An 8,408-nucleotide genomic window follows, 5' to 3' on the forward strand; every position below is an offset into this window, starting at 1 on the left:
GTTGGGCTGCAACACACACGAGGCCTTTTCGGTCCCTCGGTTAACCGTTGGAGTATCAAACGAAGTCCAAATGGTACGAAACTTGACAGGCGGTCTACCGGTAGTAAATCAAGGCCGCTTGGCAAGTCTCGGTCCAATCCGAAAATGTTTAATCCCCACACACGAAAAAGAGCTAGAAATGACCACCGGAGGAGAATGGAGCGCCGGAATGCAAAACGGACAACGGGGAAAATGCTCGGATGCATGAGATGAACACGTATGCAAATGCAATGCACATGATGACATGATATGAGATGCATGACAATGACAACAACACATGGAGACAAAAACCCAAACCCGAGAAAATAAAATAACTTAACGCCGGAAACGGCAAGAGTTGGAGTACAAATTGGGAAAGTCATATCCGGGGTGTTACACCTCACCAGAGCGATGAAGGGACAGAGGAGTAAAAAGAATCCTACTCTCCGATATATATATAATCCTAAGACTCAAAACATTTTGTTCTAGACTCAACAACGTCAGCGATTCGATCAAGCAGGGGGCTCCTAAGTCGGGGATGGCTCTGATTACCAACTTGTAACACCCATAATGCGGCTATATCTCCCACGTGGCGGGGCACAACTTAGAGGCATAGCTGCATGGTAGGCTTGTCGCAAGAGAGGTAATATTCACACATCCCATGTACTGAACAAGAAAGGGATAAAGAGTTGGCTTACAATCGCCACTTCACACAATACATAAATAATTCATACATCATCCAAAGTACAATCAAAGGTCTGACTACGGAACCAAAATAAAGGAACACAACCCCAAATGCTAGATCCCCATCGTCCCAACTGGGCTCCACTACTGATCATTAGGAAAAGAAACATAGTAACGGCCCGAATCCTCGTCGAACTCCCACTTGAGTTCGGTAGCATCGCCTGCACTGGTATCCTCGGCACCTGCAACTGTTTGGAAGTATCTGTGAGTCACGAGGACTCAGCAATCTCACACCCGCGAGATCAAGATTATTTAAGCTTATGGGTAGGAAAAGGTAGTGAGGTGGTGCTGCAGCAAGCACTAAGCATATATGGTGGCATACATACGCAAATAAGAGCAAGAAGAGAAGCAATGCATGGTCGAGAAGCTATAAGTGATCAAGAAGTGATCCTGAAGCTACTTACGTTCAAGCATATCACAAGAACGTATTCTCTTCCCGGACTCCGCCGAAAAGAGACCATCACGGCTACACACGCGGTTGATTCATTTTAATTAAGTTAAGTGTCAAGTTCCCTACAACCGGATATTAACAAATTCCCATCCGCCACATAACTGCGGGCATGGCTCTCGAAAGTTTATACCCTGCAGGCGTGTCCCAACTTAGCCCATCACAAGCTCTCACGGTCAACGAAGGACATTCCTTCTCCCGGGAAGACCAGATCTATCTTGGAATCCCGGTTACAAGACATTTCAACAATGGTAAAAACAAGACCAGCAAAGCCGCCCGATGTGCCGACAAATCCCGGTAGGAGTCGCACGGATCTCGTTCTCAGGGCACACCGGATGGGCCGGACGTCGGGTTGGCATAGACCCTGGTTGCCTAGGGGGCACCGGACATCGCCCCGTTTGGACCAACACTCAGAGGAGCACTGGCCCGGGGGTTTAAAATAAAGATGACCCTTGAGTCTGCGGAACCTAAGGGAAAAAGGCTTAGGTGGAAAATGTTAAAACCAAGGTTGGGCCTTGCTGGAGGAGTTTTATTCAAAGCAAACTGTCAAGGGGTTCGCATAACACCCAACTGCGTAAGGAACGCAAAATCAAGGAACATAACACCGGTATGACGGAAACTAGGGCGGCAAGAGTGGAAAAAAACACCAGGCATGAGGCCGAGCCTTCCACCCTTTACCAAGTATATAGATGCATTAAAGTAAATAAAATATAATAATGATATCCCACAATATCCATGTTCCAACATGGAACAAACTTCATCTTCACCTGCAACTAACAAAGCTATAAAAGGTAATGAGCAAAAGCGATAACATAGCCAAACAACGTTTTGCTAGGAAGGTGGGTTAGAGGATTTACATGGCAATATGAGAGGCATGATATAGCAATTGTTAGGTAGCGCGAAATAGCGATAGAGCGAACAACTAGCAAGCAAAGATAGAAGTGATTTCGAGGGTATGGTCATCTTGCCTGCAAAGTTCTCAGAGTTGTCGAAAGCTTGATCCTCGTTAGCGTACTCAACAGGTTTCTCGTTCATGTACTCATCTCCCGGCTCTAGCCAAGGCAAAACACAAGCAATGGAACAACAATCAATCATGGTGCAATGCACAAGCAACATGATGCAATACATGGCATGATATGCAATGCATATGCGTGCTCCGGAAGGGAAAGAATGATTAAGGCATCAACTTGGCAAACCAAGTATGCCGCTGGAAAGATGATATGATTTCGGTTGAAATCGATATAAAGATCACCGGAAACGGACGCACGGTTTGCAAATGGCAAGCATCACAAGAATGATGCAAAACTGCGATTAACAGCACGATGCCACTTAGAATGCAACAAGAAACTAAGCTACTGCACTCCAAAATAGCAACAAAGCATATGGTAGTGATATACAAGAGATGCTTGACAAAACATGAACACCGAGCTACGGCCAAATCAGACTAGAATAGGTTCAAACAAGCATGGAAAAAGTGCAAAAGATATCAACTTCACAGAGTTGGTGAAAATACTAACATGTCAAAAACAACATCAGAAAGCAATGTTTAGAGCAAGCAAACAACATCCTACAGGAACATATCATAGCAAACAAAGGCAGTGCATTATTATACTCAATGCATAAAACAAAAGTCTCTTACTGAACATGAGCCAAAAAGGCACAGAAGATATGATGGCACACATGTAAACATAGCAAGTTTTATTAACAGTTTCAGACTTTGCAAAAAAACAGAGCATGGCATAAACAGATTTATGAAGGCAACTTTGCGAGCTCGTGCCACTCACCACAAAGTATTGCATGACAAAACAAGCATACCAACAGCACGATGACATGTTCATGAAGCTAACCATGGCAAGAGCAAGTTCATAGGATGCATGGATCACTAGAAACAACCATGGCAATATTGATTAATATGTTAACATTCTGCCAGGAACATTTTATAGCAAAAGTAGAGCAAGAACAAGACATGCTAGAGCACTCCGTAATTGCAAACAGGGGCATGGATGGATAGAGCATAACCACATGTTCAAGCACCCTTACTAAAGTATCCCAAAATAAACATGGATCTCACTGTAGCATCAAGTTTACATGGCATCAAAATAACAGCAGGAAAAGGACTTAGCAAAAAACCTAAGTCCCTGCAAACAGCAACATCACGAAGCCTAGTTTCATCCTTTTGCTAGTCACCACATAGATCACAAAAATACAAGACAAGCACCTATGTTAAGATGTCATGTTGTAGTTCAAAACACATGTAGACCTCATGCCCATATGATGCACACATCAAATGCAACAAAAATGACAAATCACCATAAACTGATAAGTACCAACTCCTAACATTTTATAGCACTCGTGCATCAATGAAAATGGCATAATAACCAACAGTAACATGCATGGGAATGCTTCTAACATGAAGATCTCAACGAGATGGACAATTTGATATATCATATGCATGATTTGGAACTACGGTCACGGAGATATAGCATGACAAAGGTAGCATCACAATATGAGGACTTTGAGGACTTAGCCAAATTTCTCACCCCGGGGAAAACTGGACGGGGGTGTCCAACTGGACGAAGCGGTGCAGAGGAGCGTTTGGTTCGGCGGAGCGAGGCAGATCCGGGACTGGCCGTCCCGGCGGGCAGAGGAGGCCGAAGCGGCGAGGAGAGGGTCGCCGGCGAAGATCTCTGGCGACGGTGAGCTCCGTGCAGGCGGGGAAGGTTGGAGGAGGCCGGCGTGGGGCGGGTCTGGCCCGGTAGCGAAGTGCAGGCGGTGTGCGAGCGGTGGCGTGCGGCAGCACGTGGGGCGGCGCCGGATGCGGGCGCGGCGATGGTCGACAGTGATCGCCGACGGAGGAGGCGGCAGGGCGGCGCGCGGAGCCGCGGTGGCGCGCGGGATCCGGCGGCGGTGGACGGTTGGGTCGGGAGGGCCCGACCCGTGCCGCGGCGGGTGCGGTGGAGAGTGGAGACGCGGGCGAGATGACGTGGCGCGACGGAAGTGGTCGGCGGCGGCGGCGGCTGTGGGAACGTGTCAGCTTCTGATTGGCCGAAACGCGTGGCGGCTAGCGGTGGACGCGTCCGCCGGCGGGCGGACATGTCCGGCGGCGCGGAGGGAGGTAGAAGTTAGGGTTTGACCGCGAATTTTTGAGGGGAGGTGTTTATATAGATAGAGGGAGGTAGGAATGTCCAAAAGAGGTGCGGTTTTCGCCCACACGATCGTGATCCAACGACGGAGGACATGGAGATGGTTTAGATGGGTTATTTGACTGTTTTGGAGGGGTGTTGGGCTGCAACACACAAGAGGCCTTTGTGTTTACCCGGTTAACCGTTGGAGCATCAAACAACCTCCAAATGGAACAAAATTTGACAGGTGGTCTACCGGTGGTGTACCAAGGCCACTTGACAAATCTCGTCCCATTTCGAGAACGTTTTTCTCCCGCTCACGAAAAGAGACAAGAGGGATGCGCCGGGTGCATGTGGGAGTGTCGGATTGCGAAACGAACAACAGAAAAAATGCTCGGATGCATGAGACGAACACAAATGCAAATGCGATGCACATGATGACATGATATGAAATGCATGACATGAACAAAATTCAAAATGAAAGACAAAAACCCAACCATGAAGGGAATATCATATCGCATCTCCAGAAAAGGCAAGAATCGGAGTTACAAATATGGGAAGTTACATCTGGGGCGTTACAAAGGGCTATGAATTTGATTTTTCATGATTTACTCGGTGTCATACTTGAAGTTTATATTGATGATACTGTTGTCAAATCGGATGCTTTTGAATCTCACTTGGCCGATTTGCGATTATCTTTTGAAAGAATGAAAAAGTATGGACTGAAGATGAATCCTTTGAAGTGTGCATTCGGCATGCCAGTTGGCAATTTTTTGGGTTTCATTATTCATGAAGATGGCATAGAGATTGATCCCAAAAAGATAGAGGCCATACAGAAAGTGGAGGCTCCAACTTGCAAGAGAGATATGCAAAAGTTCCTTGGCAAGGTCAATTATTTGAGAAGGTTCATAGCTAATCTGTCAGGGAAAGTTGATGCATTTATTCCTGTACTTCGGTTAAAGAATGATGTTGATTTCACTTGGGGGGCAAAACAACAAGAAGCACTTGATATGATCAAGAATTATTTGTGCGCTCCTCCGGTGATGAAAGCGCCCAAGCATAGGGAGCCCTTTAAGCTTTACATTGCAGTAGAGGAAGGTGTTATTGGTGTTGTTTTGACTCAAGAAACCAAAGAAAAAGAGCATGCTATTACATATTTGAGAAGGCGCTTATTGGACGCCGAGACAAGGTATACATTTATTAAAAAATTATGTCTACGCTTATATTATGCTTGCACAAAATTGAGACACTATTTAGTGTCGAGTGCTTGCACAGTAGCTTGTCAGATCGATGTCATTAAATACATGTTGCACAGACCAATTCTTAGTGGTAGAATTGGCAAGTGGGCTTATGCTTTGATTGAATATGATTTGGCTTATGAATCTCTAAAATCCATGAAAGGCCAAATCGGTGCTAATTTTATTGTTGAACATCAGATTGATGACAAGCATGATGTTGATATAAACCTTGTCTCATTAGTAGCATGGAGATTATATTTTGATGGTTCAGTTTGTAGCAATGGCTAAGGTGTTGGTATTGTTTACATATCTCCTCATGGTGCTGTTTTTGAAGCCTTGTGTCGCTTAGAATATTTTTGCACAAACAATCAAGCCGAATATGAAGCATTATTATCGGCCTAGAGATGTTACTTGCGACAGGTGTTACACATATTAAGGCTTATGGTGATTTGTTACTAGTGGTGCAGCAAATATCCAAATTCTTTCACTTAATGTTTATCTAGACATGACAATTGGAAAGCAAATGAGTTGGCACAACAAGCATCCGGCTATCATGTTGATCATGGCATGTTTCATATTTCTCAAAGGCCTATGTCTACCCTTGCCAATATAGAGGCCGAACCAGAACCCACTGATTCGGCCATTAACAAATTTTTTAGTGCAGGTGATCATCCCGACTGGAGGAAGCCCATTGTTGATTACTTGTGCAATTCGAGTGAAAGGGTGGACAAGGTTGTTCGACGTATGGCTTTCAAGTATAAAATGAGAGATGATGGTCTTTATCTCCGAACAGTCGACGATGTTCTTCTAAAGTGCTTGGACGAGGACCAGGCAAGATTTGCTATGGGGGAGGTACATGAAGGCATTTGTGGCACTCATCAGTCGGCTCCCAAGATGAAATGGTTATTGCGACGTCCTGGGTTTTATTGACTGACTATGATTAATGATTGCTTCAGATATTATAAGGGGTGAAGCTTGTCAAAAATTTGGTGATATTCAATTGTCTTCTGCTGCTATGTTACATCCTATTATCAAATTGTGGCCTTTCAGAGGTTGGGTTTTAGACTTCATTGGAGAAATTCATCTGTCTTCCTCAAAAGGGCATCGGTCTGTATTTGTGGCAACTGATTATTTCACTAAATGGTCTAAAGCAGTATCTCTCAAGAACATGACACATACAGAGGTAATTCAATTCATAACCGAGCACATTATTCATAGATTCGGTAGTCCTCATACGTTAACTACAGATTAAGGATCATCTTTCATGTCACACCAAGTCAGAGAGTTTGCCGAATCTTATCACATAAAGTTGCTCAATTCCTCTCCGTATTATGCCCAAGCTAATGGACAAGTTGAGTATAGCAATAAAATTTTAATCAAGCTCATGAAGAAGAAGATTGAGGATAATCCGAGGAGATGGCATGAGTTGTTGTTTGAAGCTTTATGGGCACATAGAATCTCAAGGCATGGTGCTACGAATGTGACTCCATATGAGCTAGTATATAGACAGGAGGTTGTTTTACCAGTGGAAGTAAATTTGAATGCTTTGAGAATAGTCAAACAAAATGATTTATCGTCAATAGACTTTTATAACTTGATTATAGACAATATTGATGAGGTTGCCGATAAACGTTTGGCTGCTTTGAAGGCCATAGAGAGAGATAAGTTGAGGGTGGCAAGAGCTTACAATAAGAAAGTCAAGTTGAAGAATTTTCAAGTTGGTGATCTCGTTTGGAAAGTGATTCTGCCGATTGTTCGAGAGATAGGAAATTCGGGAACTGGTCTCCAAGCTGGGAAGGTCCTTTTAGGATTACAAAAGTAGTTCCCGGGAACTCATATTTGGTGGAATCCGTACAAGAGACATCGTTACCTCGAGCTCTCAATGGCAAGTAATTGAAGAAATACCACTCATGTGTGTGGCAAGAAGCCTAAGTAGGCAATGGTTGATATACGATTATCGCCTTTAGCACAAACATGGCAGTTAATTATCGCCCTGAGAAAAATAAATGGCCGATGGAGTGTTGACATGTAACACCCCGTATGTAACCTGCCATATTTGTATTCCAACTCTTGCCATTTCCGGCACTAAGTTATGATATTTCCTCGTTGTTGGGTTTTGTCTTCGTGTTGCTTTTGCCTTTGTTATGCATCTCATATCATGTCATCATGTGCATCGCATTTGCATACGTGTTCGTCTCATGCATCCGAGCATTTTCCCCGTTGTCCGTTTTGCATTCCGGCGCTCCTATGTGTTGGAAATATGCCCTAGAGGCAATAATAAAAGGATTATTATTATATTTCCTTGTTCATGATAATTGTCTTTTATTCATGCTATAATTGTGTTATCCGGAAATCATAATACATTGTGAATACATAGACCACAATGTATCCCTAGTGAGCCTCTAGTTGACTAGCTCGTTGATCAAAAGATAGTCATGGTTTCCTGACTATGGACATCGGATGTCATTGATAACGAGATCACATCATTAGGAGAATGATGTGATGGACAAGACCCAATCCTAAACATAGCACAAGATCGTATAGTTCGTTTGCTAGAGTTTTTCCAATGTCAAGTATCTTTTCCTTAGACCATGAGATCGTGTAACTCCCGAATACCGTAGGAGTGCTTTGGGTGTACCAAACGTCACAACGTAACTGGGTGACTATAAAGGTATACTACGGGTATCTCTGAAAGTGTCTGTTGGGTTGACACGAATCAAGACTGGGATTTGTCACTCCATATGATGGAGAGGTATCTCTGGGCCCACTCGGTAATGCATCATCATAATGAGCTCAAAGTGACCAAGTGTCTGGTCACGGGATCATGCATTACGGTAC

This window comes from Triticum urartu, chromosome 3 (genome assembly GCF_003073215.2).
Source record: "Triticum urartu cultivar G1812 chromosome 3, Tu2.1, whole genome shotgun sequence".
Lineage (NCBI taxonomy): Eukaryota > Viridiplantae > Streptophyta > Magnoliopsida > Poales > Poaceae > Triticum > Triticum urartu.